The sequence below is a fragment of the Nanorana parkeri genome, unplaced genomic scaffold (assembly GCF_000935625.1).
Source record: "Nanorana parkeri isolate BGI_ZX_2015 unplaced genomic scaffold, ASM93562v1 scaffold2267, whole genome shotgun sequence".
Lineage (NCBI taxonomy): Eukaryota > Metazoa > Chordata > Amphibia > Anura > Dicroglossidae > Nanorana > Nanorana parkeri.
In genome coordinates this window covers 8,096-28,542 of record NW_017308535.1, presented here as the reverse complement: position 1 = coordinate 28,542, position 20,447 = coordinate 8,096, and the positions used below count along the sequence as shown (strand labels likewise).

General features: G+C 42.6%; 1 pseudogene; it reads right to left on the bottom strand.

Moving 5' to 3' along the window:
* LOC108801255 overlaps window positions 1-20,447 on the bottom strand; it is a 29,410-nt pseudogene that overhangs the window by 1,168 nt on the left and 7,795 nt on the right.

The window sequence follows — 20,447 nt, the reverse complement described above, 5'->3', positions numbered from 1 at the left end:
TTTTAGAGTTCAGTTCCGGTCTCCATAAGATGATGTAACATTTCGGAAGGAATATGCACCCTAAGACTCCGGCACTGGAGCTCAGTATGGCGAAGATCTCCACAGCCACCATGTACTTCCCTCTGGTGCTCAGATAGGCCGGGATCATGGCAATCCACACGCTGCAGAACACCAGCATGCTGAAGGTGATGTACTTGGCCTCATTAAAACTGTCCGGTAATGTCCTCACTATGAAAGCCAGAACAAAACTCACAGCTGCCAGAAACCCCATGTAACCAAGAACAGAATAAAACCCCATAACTGACCCTTCATTACACCGAACAATGATCTGGTCCTGATAAGAATTGGTGTCCAGATCCTGGAAGGGAGGAGAGATAGACAACCAGATGATACAGATTATAACTTGAATGGAGGAACATAAGATGACTATACAGGTAGAAAGTTTTGGCCCGATCCAGTGTTTCCACAGACTGCCAGGTTTGGTGGCCTTAAACGCGGCACACACCATGATGGTTTTCCCAAGGACACAAGAGATGGCAATCGTGAAGAGGATTCCGAATGAGATTTGGCGTAACAAGCAGGTGATGTGACCAGGAAGTCCGAGGAAGAAGAATACACAGAGGCAGCTCAGCATGATGGAGACCAGAAGGGTGAAGCTCAGGTTCCTGTTGTTGGCTTTTACAATGGCCGTGTCTTGGTGTGAGATAACAACCAGTAATATCAGTCCAGTCATAGCGCACAGAATGGAGGAGGACGAGGCAAAGATCACTCCTATAAGGTCAGAGTAAGACAGGAAATCCAGCAGTTTCAGGACACACCGATCCTTCTTCTCATTGGGCCATTCATCATATCTGCATTGCTGGCAGTTTTCACTGTCTGGAAGATAAAACAGGAGAAATAATAAATGATGTTCCAGAATATTCCGTCATGTATAGTTCATATGAATCTTTAGAATGCTGGTTGATCAGCTTTTTGTATGGATTTAATAATAAATATCAATGGATCTTCAACATATAATATATACTGCGGGGTGGTAGGGTTTGAAATATATATAAATTATCAATAAAGCTTTGATTGGTTTATAATGGAGGGTCCCCTATTCATTTGTTAACAAAAACGATTTTTCCCCGAAATAGGGGATCCCACCACTGTTTCAAAATTTTTGACCATACACTTTATATTAGTCGTAGAAAATTATTTTATTAAATATATATTTAAAATTGCACATATATCAAAAACCATCAACAAACATATAAGTGGCTCTGCATACGGCTGATAAATAAGAAAAGATGCGTGTGGATAAACATTGGTTAGAGGGCACACCCTGAAAAACTCCACTTTATGAAGATATAAGGATAGGATTCCCAAAGATTGGAAAGGAGATGTCAGATCTCGTCATACACGTGTATGGAAAAATGCAAAAAGACATGAAAAAATATATATATATCATATATATTCACTCGCGGTACTGTGTATGTTCGCTCATAGAACAAAGTAGGAGGATCGGAGCGATTTTACCATGGATATAAATGAATTTCAGCTTGATATGCAGATAGTTCAGGAGATCTCTAGCCTCATCTCGGCTTTTACTCCCAGCCGCAGATGTATGCCTTTGCTGAACACATGCTTATCTGTAGTGGTGCTTTTCTCCAAAATGGAAAGAAGATATTAGCGGGTCAGTTGCTCCGATGGGGATTGGAATCCTGTTTTTCTCCTGAAATGGAGATTATGGCATCAGGATGGTTGTCTTGTCCAGGATGACGAATATCTGTATAAAGTGCAGTAGGTTCAGGAGATAATAACTCTACCTCGGCTGTTCTGTTTGCTGCATGAGCAGGCCTTTACTGAACAGCTGTTTTGATTTGTTTCCTGGTTGTGCTTCAAGCCAAAGAGAGATCCTATGTGGCTGGATCCAATGGTATATCAATGTGAATGTAAACTGAAAATTGGTAAAAGAAATAATTTCTCCAACTCTGAAACTCTGTGATATCTCCAATCAAGTCCTCTGGTTGTTTGTTAGATGTGAAGGAGTCAGGGCGGCCTCGGCCGTAGCAGTCACACACAAAACACCTAGCCCACGCCTATGACGCGTTTCACCCCCCCACTGGGGCTTCGTCAGAAGGGCGTTGTTAGGCAAGGGCTTGAATCCTCCTATTTAAGTGTTTGACATAGTTACTTTAATTGAAGACAGGTGAACATAAAAAAACGAACAAAAAACCTAATTTTCCTGTGTGTGTCCCCACAGGACACAATTTCATAGACAGGAAGTGTGGTCAGTATCATAAGTAGTAAAAAAAATGCCGAAAAAGTGTTATTTCAACAAAAATAGTTAAACAACACGGATGTATATATTTATATAAATTTGCCAAACAAAACATATAAATGGCTTTCAACCAAATACAGGCTAATGCCTGAATTGTCAGGGTGGCATTGAGGATCCCAGAGAGAAAAAGTTTCGGCCTTGATTCGTATTTTATATAGTTTTATTAGTATATTATTATACTTTTGACTCGCATCACCTTTAGGCTGCGTTCACACCTGACCGTTTTGTAGGGCGTTCTACGCTCGACGAACGCTCTACAAAACGGTCAAAAATATAAATTGCATTGTAGTCAATGGGTCTCGTTCACACCTTGGCGTATTTCCGCCCGTCCCTAACGCCCTACAAAACGGCCCACGCCTGAAAAGGTCCCGGAACTGCTTTGGGCCGTGTTGTAGGGCGTTTTCCATTTGGATACTGCCAAGTAGCCTTTGGAATCGCGCGACGGTCGCGCAACTTTTTTACCGCGAATCGCGGTAAAAACCCGCGTGACGGTCGCGCGACAGACGCGCATATTACAATACGCCTAGGTGTGAATGGGGCCTTAGTGTGTGGGGTGAGTTTTTATGTCTGTCTCAAAAGACTAGAACTTCCTCTCTGGGTCATCTGTGCCATTCTGATCTTCATTCTATCTACATATTACATAAATCATTAATCAATACATATATATGTATCTAACAATATGCATAGAACGATTTTAAATGCTGGAATGGGTCTTATGCTACAAAAAACAACTAAAATTGATGGCATCATTGATGCCTGGTTCCTCATAGGATCTAGTGCAGTGGATCCATTTACATTCCCTCTGAAGCAGACATTTGTCCCAATCACCCCCTCTGTTAGATAGATGTATTCTGTCTAAGGTCTCGTTCACACCTAGGCGTATTGCATATGCGCGTCTGTCGCGCGACCGCCGCGTGGCTTTTTACCGCGTTTCCGAAGGCTACTTGGCTGTGTCCCAATGGAAACGCGCAAAAAAACGGCCCAAAGTAGTACCTGGACCTTTTCAGGCGCGGGCCGTTTTGTAGCGCGTTAGGGACGGGCGGAAATACGGCAAGGTGGGAACGAGACCCATTGACTACAATGGGATTTATATTTTTGAGCGTTTTGTAGAGCGTTCGTCAAGCGTAGAACGCGCTACAAAACGTTCAGGTGTGAACGAGGGCTAAGACAAAAAAGCGGAGGCCTTGCGTTTTTCCTTCATGTATATGCACCATGTGCCTGGCAATTGGAGATCTTAGATCATGTGCCTTAATGTCACAAACATGATCAGAAATTCTGTTTTTTAACATTCTTTTAGTTTTTCCAACATAATACACGTCGCATTTACAGATAAGGAGGTATATGACCCCTTTAGTCTCACAATTGGCAAAGTGTTTGCATTTGATGTTTTGGCCCCTAGGGGTCGTGATCTCTGATCCTGGTTGTATAAAGGTGCAGAACTTGCATTTTTGACATTGGTATGTACCTGGGTATTTACAGCAAGACGATTTCCTATTGCTCCTATATTCACTGGCAGTTAACTTATCCTTTAAAGAGGGACATTTTCTATATGTTACTGTTGGGTATTTTTGCAAAAATTTAGAAATTCTAGAATCCTTAAGAAGGCAGTGCCAATGTTTATTTAAAATGTCTCTAACTGTTTGGTGCTGGTTATTATAAGTCTTAAAGGGTCTTCTTGTTTTTATTTTTATTTTTATTTCTTGTCCCATTTGATGTATAGTTTGTTTTAGTTCTGTTATAAGCTTTTTGCAGGACCTTGTCAGGATAGCCTCTCTGTCTTAGTCGCCATCTTAAATTTTTTGCCTCTCTTTCAAAATCTTTGATCTTCAGCATAAATATCTTCGTACATAATGAATCTTTCATCAGTGTGTAAGAAGAAGTGTCCGGGGGAAATATTATTGCCTTGTAGGCTAGATGATGACATCCTTAGTATCTGCTGATAGTCTCTGGTTTTGGACGTTGCTCTGACATAGAAGTACATTATTTAGATACATTTTATGTTACAACATTTTTATATCAGAGACTCTAAACGTGCAGTTGAGCCAGTTCTTTTTTTTTTTTACAAATTCGAGCACTGAGCCAAAGACCCAGAAATTCTGAAATATGACTTTGCTAATCGAATGATTTATAATAACCAACAACCGGAGCTCAAAATCACAAGAACAAGGACTCAGGGGGCTGAATAAGTTGTGGAATGAACTCTTCCGGGACTAGAATGCCGGTTCTGATCTGTTTGTAGGGATTTATGATTTTAAAAAAAATAAAAATCATCAATTCATCTTACAGTCCAAATATCTTCATACATATTTCGGGGGCTGAATAAGTTGTGGAATGAACTCTGGGACTGGGAGACCTTCATCAGCTATCAATCTGAGGTAACAAGAAAAGATTTCCAATAATTCTACCAATCAAACGTGGGGAAAGCTTCATTATGCTGGAAGTTGGAGTGGTCCTCAAAGTACACAGAGAACATCCAGAGCACAAGTAGAGACACCGATCACTGCATTGTAAATGGTGTTTCCCATTAAATATCTGATCAATGATTATTCATTATAGACATGTATGGAAGAAACATCATCTGTGATAGTATAAATGTCCGTATACCGCTGACATTGGATATCTCCCCCTCCGAGCACTGGACACAGTCATAGCAGCAGGAGTGGATTATGGACCTCGGGACTTTCCTGGTTCCTGGCAAACAGTTCTCTGAACATTGAGACTTCGGAACCTACAAGTAGGGAAAGAACCAACAGAGATTTACATGCTGTGCTTACTTTTCTCTGCGCTCCTTCTCGAACAATGTTCACAGTCACACCAGAGAAACAATCAGATACTTTGTATTAGGAGGATTGTCACTGTGGAAGCATGACATGGTATTTTTGTAGAAAAACATGAATTTTTATTTTCATCCTCCGGTTTCGGCTCCCCATGAGGGCCACTGATACTGTCTGTTTGTCCTGGTCAGCAGGATAGACGTTCATGAGAAACCCAAATTATCATTGGTGATCGGAACATGAGACGAGGAGAAAACGTCCAATGGGATACCTATGCTGATGACATCTGTCTAAGAGGGGATTTCCCTCACTTTAAGGAGATTTCCACCTACGTCCTTTCATGTCTACAGGAAGTAACGGAAAATCTAAAAATAAGTGTAGCGCTCACCCCGAAGGAGCTGCTGAATATGAACTAGGGCTCTCCTATCTGTTTGCCAGCCACCGGCCCCCTTACTCAGAACCAGCGACACCGAACAGAACAGGCTCGAGCCGTAGGGTCTTTTTAGTATTAATTTGCACAGGATCAAACAGGAGAGAAGGTTTGGGATTTGTAGGGTACCCGGGTAACAATTCAGAGGATTTTGTCATCTCCCGTAGCAACAGCTAGAATTAGTAGCACAATGGTCCTGTAAGAGCGACCAGCAATAGAAAGAGGACAGAGGACAGCCAGGATAATCCAGGACCTTGAGAGAGAACCATCTCTAGACTTTTAAGGCAACAACTGGCTGAGGTGAGGGATCTCTTACAGGGCTCCAGACGGCACCTCTCACCAGCTCCTCTGTGACACTCCTCGATAAGTAGATTCCACCTCCAGCCCAGCTTCCATTAGATCTCCTTTCAGCAGCATCTGGAGTCTCTGTGCTCCCAGTTGAGGTACGTACCAGATATCCAGTAGAATCTTCGGCCTCTAGGCCCCCAGCACCTGCCACATGTGGAGGACCAAGCAAAGCATCTGTAGTATCTTAGGCCTCTAGGCCCCCAGCGCCTGCCACGTGCTGAGGCCCAGGCCAGACATCTTCTATAACACAGGCCTCCTCTTAGGGAGAGGCCCCTGGAGGGGAGAGAGCTCTGGAAAGTGTCCCCAAACCTTTTATCACCTGCCCTCAGCCATACCTCTGAGTCATCCTGCTCATGGATTGGTCAGGGTCAGGTGCACAGTCACAGTCTGAGGATGGATCCTCCCTCACTGTATGCTGAGTCCCCAACCCAGCAACAGGAGGAGCAATCAATCCAGCAAACTCAGGGACACCTGTAGAGTGCAGAACTCAAAATAAACAGCATCTAGACTGATTACAGTCCAGATATTCACTAAATTGTATAGCGATATACTAGAGGGCGTTACATAAGCTAAAAGATAAAAAAAAATTGGCTTCAAACTCACTTTAATTCTTATGGAAAGTAAACAATGTATCTAACCTTATTGATTCCACTTTTCCACACAATGTCCTCTTCCCTGATCAGGAAACTCTGCTCAGATCCGTTTATGTCAATTTTTGCGACTTGTCTTAGAAATAGAGAACCGTTGTTCAATGATCTCCAGTTCACAATTCTGAATGATGTGACGAGTTCCCCGTTTTCCTCAAACAGTAGGTCACCCTTCAAGCTCCTCTGATTTTTGACCCAATAATAAAGCTATTAAATGAGAAAAGAGAAAGTAGCCGGTGACCAGCTATAGCGGAAGGACAAGAGATTTAGGAAGAAGACATCCATTGTGAAGACTTATCTTATCCAATAGCCTAATATTCATTAAAGTAGATGTAGACCCAACCACTAAAATCTCATAGACACTTTGACAAGTTGATGCCATGTTAAAAGTTGTTTGTAACCAGACTTGTGCACTGCCAAAAAATTTGTTTAGTTTCGTTTAGCTTTAAATTCAGATTTGTGTTATTTAGTTTTTCTGGATTCGGGTGTGAAAGTCAAATCGGATTCGGAATTCGGATTCGGACGAAATTCGTTAGCGGTAGTTCGGTCGAACGTTCGTTTCGTTTGCAGCTAAGTGACATTTGAGGGGGAAAAATGTTTTTCTCCTTATCTAATGTCACTTTGCTCCAACGAACGAAACGAATAAGAAACGAAACCGAAACGAACGTTCGAACGAACTACCGCTACCGAATTTCGGAAACGGAAATTCGGATTCGTTTGCATTCGTTATATCTGTAATTAGGAATTCGGATACATCCGAATGTCTGCATTTCCAAAAATTCGAATTTCGATTCTAAACGAAACGAATCGCACATGTCTATTGTTAATATTGGAGTCGATGTGGTAGTTGTTTTTGTATCCGAAATATGGATTCCGTTAACGGATTCCGGATCCGAATTTCGTATTTCGGACTTAAAAAAAAAAAAAACTACCATCAACTCCAATATAAATTTACTTAGCTTTTTACCTTCAATATAACGAATGTTCGTAACGGAACCAAAATACGTCAACGTAATTCGGAACGAAACGAATCGCACATGTCTATTTGTAATCAATTTAAATTAGGCATGCACAGATACTTTTCGAGTACCAGTGCAGATACTCGGCATTTTCATGAGAACTCCCAGAGGTTGCAGCGGTTGCAGCTGGGACCGGGCTCTGGCGCTCCACCACTGTCCTGAAATCATCAGTCTGTATTGTTTTAGAAAAACTGTCACATGACAATAAACAAAAATGTATCAGTACTCGTACTCGCAAAACTGGTATCGGTGCATCACTTTATTTATATTTATAAAAACAAAATCGTACATTAAAACAGAGATGTACAAATCCCGGGAGCTCCGTGTGCTCCTTACACATGACAGCGGCCTCCTAATTTTTGAATTTTTTTCTAGTCTAGTCTTGGAGCTCAAAAGTATCGGTACTCGTACTTGTACCGAGTACTGTACTTGGTATCTGTGCAACCCTAATTTAAATCTGCAGCTTTCATTGAAATCATTCCTGATGATCCTGCCATGGAGGTCCTTAGGCACTTCCTGTTATAGGAGGACAACGATCTGTCCCTTCTGTGTATTACCCGGTCTCACATTCTCCTAATGTAGACTACAAGTGGCCATTTCAATGCACCTTACATAGACGTGGGCTAAAGCAGAGACACCGGCACTCCAAATTTGCAAAATACGTCTATTTATTGACGTGCATCGTGGTAAAAAACAACAAACGTTTCGGGGTCACAAAGGATCCCCTTCATCAGGTAAAACATACATTACATAGACGTGGTTCACTGTTGTGACCATCAAGAAAACCCGACTGAAAAAATGCCATGCAACTACCTCTAGAGTGCCCTCTGAATCCAAGATGGCTGCACAGGAGCCTAACAAGCGGTGAAGAGTTTGGGTTATTGAAGACAGTGCTGGACTTCTTGGCCTGGTGAGTATGAGGTTTTATGAAAGTCTTGAAAGTGAAGTTTTCCAGGAGAAGCTCCTCAGCTGTGTCAGACTTTTTAAAACAGGGAGGTTTTTGTCTTCCATTGAGTTTCCTGTTTGCAGAGGGAGTGGGATTCGTGTGGATTATGTATTGGATTGCAAAGTGCTGAAGAAGAATTTTCATTCATGAGAACGCTGAGGTTTTGTATTGCACAATGGTGGGGAATCATAGGAGAGCTCACAGGTTTTGGACGTTCGGACGTTTGTGCTTATTTGTATATTTTAGACCGGCACTGACAGATCAACTGGAGCTGAGTCATCAGCAGAACAGAGGAAGGGAGTTTGTTAGAGATTCAGCGAGGGGACAGTGTGAGTGGGGAATGTTGGGCAAATTTTAACATGAATGGTTAGTAGACATGTGCGATTCGTTTCGTTACGAATCGAAATTCGTACGAATTTTCCTGAAATTCGTAGATTCGTAAGCATCCGAAATCCGAATTGCAGTTTCCGAATTATATCCGAAATACGAAATTCCGTGAACGAATTTCGGATCCGAATTTCTTTGAAACGGGAACTAATATTACCCCTGTAAATGAGGTTGAACAACATGACAAGATTTTTTTTTTTTATTCCGAAACACGGATCCGCTGCTGCTGAGAGTCGCATTACAATACACAGGCAGGAAATACGAAATTCCGTTGACGTATTTTGGTTCCGTTACGAACATTCGTTATATTGAAGGTAAAAAGCAAAGTACATTTATATTGGAGTTGATGGTAGTTTTTTTTTTTTTTAAAGTCCGAAATACGAAATTCGGATCCGGAATCCGTTAACGGAATCCATATTTCGGATACAAAAACAACTACCACATCGACTCCAATATTAACAATAGACATGTGCGATTCATTTCGTTCCGAATCGAAATTCGAATTTTTGGAAATGCGGACATTCGGATATCCGAATTCCTAATTACAGATATAACGAATGCAAACGAATCCGAATTTCCGTTTCCGAAATTCGGTAGCAGTAGTTCGTTCGAACGTTCGTTTCGTTTTCGTTTCTTATTCGTTTCGTTCGTTGGAGCAAAGTGACATTAGAGAAGGAGAAAAACATTTTCATCCCCTCAAATGTCAATTTGCTGCAAACGAACGAACGAAACGAATAAGAAACGAAAACGAAACAAACGTTCGAACGAACTACCGCTACCGAATTTCGTCCGAATCCGAATTCCGAATCCGAATTGACTTTCACACCCGAATCCCGGAAAACGAAATAACACAAATACGAATTTAAAACGAAACGAAACTAAACAAATTTTTTGGCAGTGCACGTGTCTAATTAACAAAGGTATTTTTGCTTTTTAACTTCATCATAACGAATGTTTGTAAAGTTACGAAAATGTGCCAAAACTAACGAAAATCCGTATTTCGTACCAATCCGAATTGAGTTTCGGATACGAATTACGAAATACGAAATAACGGATATTACGGAAAGAAACGGAACAAATTTTTTGACGGAGCACAAGTCTAATGGTTAGGAGGTGGGAGGTTAGTCACCCCTTTACCAGGTGCATTGAGGAACCTGGCCTTGTGGCAGCAGAGAGAATAAATCCAGCCCTGAAGGTGATGTATGCATCCTTTCATGAAGCTGTGTTGCTAGTCAGAAAGGGGACATTGAGTTGACCTTCTGATTGCTGCAGGTTTCATCTGAACTGTCCGTAACGACTGATGGAAGGGTCAGTCCTGATCATGATATTCTTGGAATCAAGTTTGATTCTGTGCAGGGGGAATGCAGGTTACCAGCAGTAAAAGAGACAGACTGAGAAGATGCATCTTTAGGAATTGCAGAACATTCTACGAAAACGTAACTTCACTTGAAGAATTTTGACCATGGGCAGGAATTCTGCCAGAGTTTGGCACAAGCAATGAGTGGAGTGGTTTGGCTGATCCACTTCTTCAGGATCTCTAGTGAAATGAAAGCAGATTTGAGGATCTGGGAGAATTTCCTCTCCACCTTCATTGAAAAGAATTAGGGCAGGAGAGGACAATGTCGTTGGCAGATTTGCAGCTTTTTATGAAAGCCTATGGCCACAGGAATGGGTAATGAATCCAACAGGTCATTTGGCATGTCTGGAACTGTTTCCTTTAGTGGTGGAATTTTAGATTTGGGGAGATAGGTGCCATCCTGGCTGGAGGAGAATTTATTGTGGCAGCTGGTTTCAGTATGTCTGTGGTTTAATATTAGCTTCAGGGCCACACATGTACTAAGATTCGATAATGGTATTGCTGATGCCGTCTCGTCTTCAATGGCAGAGGTTTTGGGCCATGGAGCTTGGAGCTTCAGAGTCAGCTGACCTGTGTCCAGATAACTTATGGTAAGAGTAAGAGCTGGCCACTACAGAGGTCCTTGGCCCCAGTATATGGAAGGCATACAGGGCGGTGTGGCAGCATTGGGAAGAAATGGAGAGGTGATGTCGGGAGGATTGGGAGCCAATCCCATTATGGGACTTAGTGCTGAGGCACTTGGTGACAAGGAAGACTAGATGTTCCTCAATGGCAACCATCAGTAGGTCAGTTTCATTGTTATTTTTGTTTTCCGTTGCAGGGCCATGTGGATGCCACTAAAGACTTTGTGGTTAGGCAGGTTATGAAGTACATGTGAAGGGGAGGATCAGCTGCAGATAACAGGAGGTGTGTTATTGAGAAGATTCTGCAAGGGCTCTTCCAGATGGGTCCAGGGACATGTACATCTGATCATGAGAAGAGCTTGTTTAAACTGATCTTTTCTCTGGCCTTTAAGGGCGCTTTTTGGATTATTAAATTGGTTAGTTGGGACAAGCGGAGTACAGGTGGCTTACACTTTGGGGATACAATCTTGCATTGGAGGATTTTGTGCATAGTAATATGGCATTTTAGTGGAATTGCATCTTTAAAAGGGTTGGGCAACTTGCCTGGGGGCTTGCCCTAAGCATTGCGTGCAATGTTGCCCAGTGGGTGACTGCCCATTGTTTTTTTTAAGCAAAGGCCTCGTCGTTGTTTCAATTTACCAGATTTTTCGCTCCATAAGACGCACTTTTTTCCCCCCCAAAAGGAGGGGGAAAATGTGCCTGCGTCTTATGGAGCGTTTAATACGAGTGATCTACTGAGATCACTCGTATTAAAACCGAGCAGCGGCGATTGAGATCACCATTGAGCAGACGAAGGACGGACGTTCTTCGTCTGCTCTGTGTGATCACTGAGACAGTGGCGCTGTAATCACAGCGCCACCTGTCTCAGCGGTCACTAACTGCAGCCTCTGTCACAGCTTCTGTCACAGAACCTGTGACAGAAGCTACGGTCTTTCGAGTGCTCCATAAGGCGCACCGGACCTCCCTGCGTCCTATGGTCCGGTGCGTCTTATGGAACGCAAAATACGGTAAGTCTCAGGCAGTTTTTAAAAAGCTTTCGCTGGGTTTGGGCATTTAGGAGTGTCATATGCACTGGTTTAGAATAGGGGCTACGACAAAGGCATACAGGTTGGGACTAGATGGTGCCATAGTTTGGAGGATTGTGTATTTACAGCAGACCACATCTTGTACAACAGATAGCCTGAACCTTGGCGGGAATCAGTAATCTAATTTTTGTTGTTTTTATTACTGTCCTTTTGTCTCTTTTACTTGAGATTTTAGCTAAGTGTGTTGTTTGGGTTGTAGGGCATTCTTACAAGTCTATAATTTTGCCACTTTATAGATCACTGGTTCGGCCTCATCTGGAGTATGCGGTGCAGTTTTGGTCACCAGTCCACAGAAGGGATGTCCTTGAGTTGGAAAGAGTCCAGCGGAGGGCAACCAAACTAATTAGGGGAATGGAGGACCAGAGCTATGAGACAAGGCTACTAAATTTAAACATGTTCACGCTGGAAGTAAGGAGATTAAGGGGGGACATGATTTTCACGTACAAGGTTAGGGTCTGTCTCTCGCTGCCACAGGTAGTGATCTCAGCTAAGAATGTGGAATCATTCCAGAAGCTTTTGGACGATTTCCTGAGAGCCCGTAATATACAGGGGTACAGGTAATATACAAGGGTACGGGTACCCTTAAGAATAAGATGATACATGGACCTATACATACGCACACATCAGCAATAGGTTGGAATTGATGGACTTTTTTGTTTTTAAAAAAATGCTCATATTGTCTTTCAGCAAGGGAGACGGAGACCCACATAACAATCGGACCTTGCATGGATTGCACAATTATTGTAGTTTTATTAAGGGTCCATTCACACCACATCCAAATAATCTTCAGGCCACACCAGATTGTTTACGGATTGCATCCTATTGTATCCCTATGCTATTTCTGGCCTATGTTTACATCAGCGCATTCCATTCCAGACCAGACCAGAAAAATACTGCAGGTCTCATTTTGTCTGGTCTGTAATGCATTGGAACTGCGGGCAGGTTCACACCATTTTCTGGACCAGATCTGGACCGGTAAATGGTGTGAACCTGCCCTAAGGGTAGAGATTTAAGGTTTTACCCCAGACCTCCTAGTAGTAGTTATTATTTTATGTATGCCCTGACATATTTTTCTCTTTAATATTATGTATACGGGAGTGAGTAGTCATGTCTCAGTGTTTGCTGATGATACGAAAATTGGGAGGGTAATAGACACGGATTTAGACATTATAACATTACAGGAGGACCTGGATAAACTCGGGGAATTGGGCAACTGTATGGCAGTTGAAATATTTCAGGGCATACATAAAATAATAACTACTACTAGGAGGTCAGGGGCAAAACCTTAAATCTCTACCTTTAGGGCAGGTTCAACGTCGATAAATCAACGTCGATAAATCAACGTCGATAAATCAACGTCGATAAATGTACTATACACTTATGGGTGTACCACTAGGGAAGTGGAAAACGGAGAAGGATTTGGGGGTCATTATAGACCGGAGATTGAAGAACAGCGCGCAGTGCCAGGCTGCTGTAAACAAAGCAAGCAGAGCCCTGTCTTGTATTAAGAAGGGAATGCATTGCAGGGACAAGTCTATAATTTTGCCACTTAACAGATCGCTGGTTCGGCCTCATCTGGAGTACGCGGTCCAATTTTGGTCACCAATACTAAGAAAAGATGTCCTTGAGCTGGAAAAAGTCCAGCGGAGGGCAACCAAACTCATTAAGCGGTTCGAAGACCTGAACTATGAAACAAGGTTGTTAAAATTAAATATGTTCTCTTTGGAGGTTAGGAGATTAAGGGGGGACATGATTTTCTTGTATAAACTATTCAACGGCGACAGCAACATTATTAACAAACTCTTAACGGTTAACCCCATAACAAAGACCAGAGGCCACCACCAAAAATTGGTAGAAAAAAATTTCTACACACGGGGCGCAGGGGGTTCTTCCCAGTGAGAGCGGTTAAGGTTTGGCACTCACTGCCGCAGGAAGTGATTTCAGCTAAGAATGTGGAATCATTCAAGAAACTACTGGACGAGTTCCTCGGAGAGCATAACATAAAGTGGTACAAGTACCCTTAAGAGCAAAATCAAACATGGACTCATACACGCACACACCTGCTCAAACATAAATGCATACACGCAATAGGTTGGACTTGATGGACTTGTGTCTTTATTCAACCTCAAATACTATGTAACTATACAGGACATTAACACTTTATATACACAGCAAATCATCTTCATAATAAAGTCATTGCTTACCTGATGTGGATGGTTATATACCTGAGTTGTCTTCTCTGGAGCCGGTCTGCCTGGAGACACATACATGTTGTGTAGAGCATGAGCCAATGAATAAACCGCTCTATATACTCGATCAGTTAAACCCGGGCTTTGGAAACTAGTGAACTGAGTGACACGTTCAGTCCCGGAGCAGTTGTGAAGAGAAAATTTATATACACTTTTATAAATTTTATTATTGGGCTCATTAGTTGAGCATTGTAGATTTATCAGCCATATGTGTCCCAGTAATGTGTCCTCAGGATGGTTCACAACCTGAAAACTGTCATAGAAGTCCTTCATATCGGGAACAGGCAGAAATAAAAATTCTACAGCCAGACTACCATCAAGAGCTTTTCTGTAATGTTCTATAAGAAATGTCTTGGAAGCAAATATTGGTCCAAAAATGAAAGTCTTATCATGGAGCACATTGCTTACTTCTTTTAGAAGATCGGCTATGAATGAAGAGAAGGTCCCACAAAGAATTAGAACCTGAGCAGAGGACCTTCTAATGATACGAATGCTAGTTTTATAAACTTCCTCTGTAACACTGAATACATCAGCCTTTATCTTTATTATGTAGGCCACACAAATGCCCCTTCTATCCAGATAGCGAGTGAGAAGTTGGGTTTCCTCATCACCGCTGTCATCATCAGAAGAAAGAATTCCAACCCATGTCCAGCCAAAGAATTGGAGAAGACCCGAGAGCATAAAATAAATTGCCTTGTTACTCTGAACCGTCCGGAAAAATGATGGGTAGAGATTCCGGTTACTTAGTATATTGCTGGTTGCACCATAACTGACCTACAAAAGAGTTATTGGATTTATGACAAAAATGAGGGTTTTACAGACAGACACATGTGACTTGTTCTCACATTATGCTCAACTGGACCTCTTTGCCGATTATTTTCTGAATCCCCCTGAATTTTTTTTATAATTGCTTATTTTCCCCCTCTGAATTTAAAGTGATAAATGTTTATTAATGGTGGATATTGTTTTGTCTTGGCCTGATATTAAAATATTAATGTGAAATGTAATATACGAGGGGGTATCAAAAAGTTATGTCTTCTGCTGTTCATGTAAACTTACAGGGTGCTATTCACAAAGCTGCCGAAGGATCTAGCTGTAGCTTCGGCTGATCTGTCGGCTGTTCAGGGCTGCTGTCCAGGTTATTCACTATATCCCGTACAGCTTCCGCAGTTGGCCGGGGGGCTCAGTCGAGCCGAAGCCAATAGAAATTCGAAGCTGGCCCAACGGCCGGCCATTGGCCAGCCAACAGTCTGCTTCTGACAGCTGGGCGGAGTCAGCCGTCATCTCACGGCTGGCTCCGGCCACTCGCAGAGAGATCAGGGGGATATGAAAGCCGGCTCTGCCAAGCTCTCATTGTAATGACAGATGGGCGTCCCTGGTTACCTGGTAACCAGGGACGCCATTCTATCATTACGCTGAGAACCCGTCGGAGCTGATATCACTGCGGCTCCGATGGGTTCTTAGTGTGTAATGACAGATGGGCATCCCTGGTTACCATGTAACCAGGGATGCCCATCTGTCATTACAATGAGAGCTTGGCAGAGCCGGCTTTCATATCCCGGCCAATTGAAAACAGTTGGGTGGAGCTAGCTGTCTCTGTGAAAACATCCCCGTACCTGAGTGTATCTATACAGGGCCAGGAGCTGTGCTATCCTCGCTGTGGTTTCAGAGTTTTGGTCCCCAATAAATCCGGCTAACGTGCCGCGTTTCCTGCAGGAATAATTGGGCGCCGTCTGTCCGGGTCCAGATAAGATCTGTAAGACGCTTTTCACAGCTTTCCTATTGTCATTACACGAATCGTACATCTGATATCCCAGAGTCACATTCGGTAAGATTGTCGGGTCTTTATTAATTTCATCGATGGCGAAACGGAGAGTCAGAAAATATTTGTAATACGGAGGGAAGGGCCTGAGGAAGGAAAAAGGTAAAAAGAGACACGATTCCAATGAATTGTATGTTTTTGGCACAATATGGGAAATAAATTGATATCAAATATTATTTAACTTCCAAGAGGAGTCCATGGAGAATGTGGAAGATGAAGATGTGTTTACATTGTAATTATGAGACGTAACCCGTGTCTACTAAAATCAGAGCACAGGAACGGCAGCGATGTCCCTCCCACTGGATGGATGTGATTGTATTGAGGAAGGAAATGTGTCTCTGTGTATTTAGCGCTAAGTGTTTACATGTTGCGGCACATTCCTAATTTATGGATTTTGCAATTGAGCAAGCTGATTGGTTAAATGTCCAAACTGAATCATCATTTACAATCTCATCAGAAAATTAAAATAATAAATGAGACAAGGTTTAAAATTTTAAACAAAATGACAGGAGGAGACAGGGGACATGTCTGTAAGTACATAATGCAGAGTTCAGTAGGAGGTCATGCAGAGTTCAGTAGGAGGTCATGCAGAGTTCAGTAGGAGGTCATGCAGAGTTCAGTAGGAGGTCATGCAGAGTTCAGTAGGAGGTAATGCAGAGTTCAGTAGGAGGTAATGCAGAGTTCAGTAGGAGGTAATGCAGAGTTCAGTAGGAGGTCATGCAGAGTTCAGTAGGAGGTCATGTAGAGTTCAGTAGGAGGTCATGCAGAGTTCAGTAGGAAGTAATGCAGAGATCAGTAGGAGGTCATGCAGAGTTCAGTAGGCGGTCATGCAGAGTTCAGTAGGAAGTAATGCAGAGTTCAGTAGGAAGTAATGCAGAGTTCAGTAGGAAGTAATGCAGAGTTCAGTAGGAGGTCATGCAGAGTTCAGTAGGAAGTAATGCAGAGTTCAGTAGGAGGTCATGCAGAGTTCAGTAGGAGGTCATGCAGAGTTCAGTAGGAAGTAATGCAGAGTTCAGTAGGAAGTAATGCAGAGTTCATTAGGAGGTCATGTAGAGTTCAGTAGGAGGTAGTGCAGAGTTCAGTAGGAGGTCATGCAGAGTTCAGTAGGAGGTAATGCAGAGTTCAGTAGGAAGTAATGCAGAGTTCAGTAGGACGTAATGCAGAGTTCATTAGGAGGTCATGTAGAGTTCAGTAGGAGGTAGTGCAGAGTTCAGTAGGAGGTCATGCAGAGTTCAGTAGGAGGTAATGCAGAGTTCAGTAGGAAGTAATGCAGAGTTCAGTAGGAAGTAATGCAGAGTTCAGTAGGAGGTAATGCAGAGTTCAGTAGGAAGTAATGCAGAGTTCAGTAGGAAGTAATGCAGCTTTCAGTAGGAGGTCATGCAGAGTTCAGTAGGAGGGCATGCAGAGGTCAGTAGGAGGGCATGCAGAGTTCAGTAGGAAGTAATGCAGAGTACAGTAGGAGGTCATGTAGAGTTCAGTAGGAAGTAATGCAGAGTACAGTAGGAGGTCATGTAGAGTTCAGTAGGAAGTAATGCAGAGTACAGTAGGAGGTCATGTAGAGTTCAGTAGGAAGTAATGCAGAGTACAGTAGGAGGTCATGTAGAGTTCAGTAGGAAGTAATGCAGAGTACAGTAGGAGGTCATGTAGAGTTCAGTAGGAAGTAATGCAGAGTACAGTAGGAGGTCATGTAGAGTTCAGTAGGAAGTAATGCAGAGTACAGTAGGAGGTCATGTAGAGTTCAGTAGGAAGTAATGCAGAGTACAGTAGGAGGTCATGTAGAGTTCAGTAGGAAGTAATGCAGAGTACAGTAGGAGGTCATGTAGAGTTCAGTAGGAAGTAATGCAGAGTACAGTAGGAGGTCATGTAGAGTTCAGTAGGAAGTAATGCAGAGTACAGTAGGAGGTCATGTAGAGTTCAGTAGGAAGTAATGCAGAGTACAGTAGGAGGTCATGTAGAGTTCAGTAGGAAGTAATGCAGAGTACAGTAGGAGGTCATGTAGAGTTCAGTAGGAAGTAATGCAGAGTACAGTAGGAGGTCATGTAGAGTTCAGTAGGAAGTAATGCAGAGTACAGTAGGAGGTCATGTAGAGTTCAGTAGGAAGTAATGCAGAGTACAGTAGGAGGTCATGTAGAGTTCAGTAGGAAGTAATGCAGAGTACAGTAGGAGGTCATGTAGAGTTCAGTAGGAAGTAATGCAGAGTACAGTAGGAGGTCATGTAGAGTTCAGTAGGAAGTAATGCAGAGTACAGTAGGAGGTCATGTAGAGTTCAGTAGGAAGTAATGCAGAGTACAGTAGGAGGTCATGTAGAGTTCAGTAGGAAGTAATGCAGAGTACAGTAGGAGGTCATGTAGAGTTCAGTAGGAAGTAATGCAGAGTACAGTAGGAGGTCATGTAGAGTTCAGTAGGAAGTAATGCAGAGTACAGTAGGAGGTCATGTAGAGTTCAGTAGGAAGTAATGCAGAGTACAGTAGGAGGTCATGTAGAGTTCAGTAGGAAGTAATGCAGAGTACAGTAGGAGGTCATGTAGAGTTCAGTAGGAAGTAATGCAGAGTACAGTAGGAGGTCATGTAGAGTTCAGTAGGAAGTAATGCAGAGTACAGTAGGAGGTCATGTAGAGTTCAGTAGGAAGTAATGCAGAGTACAGTAGGAGGTCATGTAGAGTTCAGTAGGAAGTAATGCAGAGTACAGTAGGAGGTCATGTAGAGTTCAGTAGGAAGTAATGCAGAGTACAGTAGGAGGTCATGTAGAGTTCAGTAGGAAGTAATGCAGAGTACAGTAGGAGGTCATGTAGAGTTCAGTAGGAAGTAATGCAGAGTACAGTAGGAGGTCATGTAGAGTTCAGTAGGAAGTAATGCAGAGTACAGTAGGAGGTCATGTAGAGTTCAGTAGGAAGTAATGCAGAGTACAGTAGGAGGTCATGTAGAGTTCAGTAGGAAGTAATGCAGAGTACAGTAGGAGGTCATGTAGAGTTCAGTAGGAAGTAATGCAGAGTACAGTAGGAGGTCATGTAGAGTTCAGTAGGAAGTAATGCAGAGTACAGTAGGAGGTCATGTAGAGTTCAGTAGGAAGTAATGCAGAGTACAGTAGGAGGTCATGTAGAGTTCAGTAGGAAGTAATGCAGAGTACAGTAGGAGGTCATGTAGAGTTCAGTAGGAAGTAATGCAGAGTACAGTAGGAGGTCATGTAGAGTTCAGTAGGAAGTAATGCAGAGTACAGTAGGAGGTCATGTAGAGTTCAGTAGGAAGTAATGCAGAGTACAGTAGGAGGTCATGTAGAGTTCAGTAGGAAGTAATGCAGAGTACAGTAGGAGGTCATGTAGAGTTCAGTAGGAGGTCACGCAGAGTTCAGTAGGAGGTAATGCAGAGTTAAATAGGAGGTCATGCAGAGTTCAGTAGGAGGTAATGCAGAGTTAAATAGGAGGTCATGCAGAGTTCAGTAGGAGGTCATGCAGAGTTCAGTAGGAGGTCATGCAGAGTTAAGTAGGAGGTCATGCAGAGTTCAGTAGGAGGTCATGCAGAGTTCAGTAGGAGGTCATGCAGAGTTCAGTAGGAGGTCACACAGAAATGCAAAAGGAAAGTGTAGATAAGTCTGCACACCCCTTACCCAATTAATATATTGTTACATAGTATTTGAGGTTGAATAAAGACATAAGTCCATCAAGTCCAATCTATTTTTTAGGTCCATGTATAATCTCATTCTTAAGAGTACCTGTACCCCTGTATGTTCCGGTCTCTCAGGAAATCATCCAAATGCTTCTTGAATGTTTCCACAATCTTAGATGAGATCACTGCCTCTGGTAGCGAGCTCCAGGCCCCTAACCGCTCTAACTGTGAAGAACCCCCTTCGCCCTTTGCGCTGGATTTTTTTCCCCACCAATTTTAGGTGATGGCCTCTAGTCTTTGATACGGAGTTAATTGTAAACAGTTTGTTGCTAATGTTGCTACCACCATTGAACATCTTGTACATGAAAATCATATCCCCCCTTAATCTCCTCACTTCCAGCGTGAACATATTTAAATTTAGTAGCCTCGTCTCATAGCTCTGGTCCTCCATTCCTCTAATTAGTTTGGTTGCCCTCCACTGGACTCTTTTCAGCTCAAGGACATCCTTTCTGTGGACTAGTGACCAAAAATGGACCGCATACTCCAGATGAGGCCGAACCAGTGATCTATAAAGTGGCACAAATATGGACTTGTCTCTGCAATACATACATACATTACTACAGGACAAGACCCTACTTGATTTGCTTATAGGAGCGTGGCACTGCAAGCTAAAATTTAGTTTGTGGTCTACAATGACCCCCAAATGTTTTTCTATGACTTCCCTAGTGTCATACCCATAATTGTATAACCCATTTGCTTATTTTTAATCTCAAAGTGCATTACTTTGCATGTATCGACATTAAGCCTCATCTGCCATATAGTTGCCCCCCCCCCT